The sequence below is a fragment of the Athene cunicularia genome (assembly GCF_003259725.1).
Source record: "Athene cunicularia isolate RWA chromosome 20 unlocalized genomic scaffold, athCun1 chr20_part1, whole genome shotgun sequence".
Lineage (NCBI taxonomy): Eukaryota > Metazoa > Chordata > Aves > Strigiformes > Strigidae > Athene > Athene cunicularia.
Genome location: NW_020799125.1, coordinates 1,534,564 through 1,535,476, shown reverse-complemented (window position 1 = coordinate 1,535,476; position 913 = coordinate 1,534,564). Strand labels below are relative to the sequence as shown.

The 913-nt window shown below is 48.1% G+C and overlaps 1 long non-coding RNA gene across 1 annotated transcript in view; it reads right to left on the bottom strand.

Moving 5' to 3' along the window:
* Window positions 1-636: 636 nt before the first annotated feature.
* Window positions 637-913, bottom strand: part of LOC113487452 — a 1,433-nt gene continuing 1,156 nt past the window's right edge. The window contains exon 2 of the long non-coding RNA XR_003399790.1: window positions 637-865. This is a non-coding gene — a long non-coding RNA (uncharacterized LOC113487452). The remainder of the gene's footprint in view (window positions 866-913) is intronic.

Genomic DNA, 913 nt, shown 5'->3' with positions numbered 1-913 from the left:
GGGTAAAGCACGTGCCTAAAATATATATATATATATCTATTTCTGTATGTATCACAAGGTGTCTGTGCCTCCCTATCTGGTTAGAAAGCCAAGCCGTCCGATATTACTGCAGCGAGTCCTGCCAGGGGGAACTGGGAAACAAAGTCACTGCTTATAATTAGGTGCTGCAGGTGTAAATCTAATCTTCATTTAGAGCAATTTCTGAAAGACAAAGAAAAAAAATCCACCTGACGAGGTGCTGGTGAACCGTACGATGTACCTACAATTCCAAGACCCACGTCTCGAAATTGAGCTGGGAAAAGGGAAATAAATGGCAGGGGAGCGGCCGAGGAGGTGACACACACACACACACACACTCACACACACCTCGCAGGAGCCATCCCCGGGCAGGATGGGGCCGGTGGGGATTAAACCCCCAGGAGCATCCCCCAGGCAGCAGCCCCCTCCCTCCCCGCCGCACAGACGCGATGTTCGCCTGACCCTCAGCATCCCCTTACTCCCCCCGCCCCAAACTCCCTCCACTTATAAATCAGAGCAGAATTAATTCAGGCGCCGCGTTTTATTTGATAAACGTCAAAATATGTAAATACCGGGCTCTCTTCCTACAGTCGCTAAAACAAATGGAAAACACATTTATTAGCATAGAGATGAGTTTAATCAAATCAGCGGCGAGTACAAATTAGCCACAGGAAACGTAATGAGCTGGGAATTAATTAGCAGCATAATGGTAATAACTTTGCCTGCTGATTACCTTGCGGCCATGGCTCTCCCCCAGGGCTTTCCATGGGTTCTCCAACAGCTGATCTTTTCTGTTGCAGGAGCCCCTGAACTGGAACAGCATGGCCGACAGCTCCTGTGCAACAGACTGGAGGAGGGGAGGGAGGGAAAAAAAAAAAAAAAAAAAAAAAAAAAA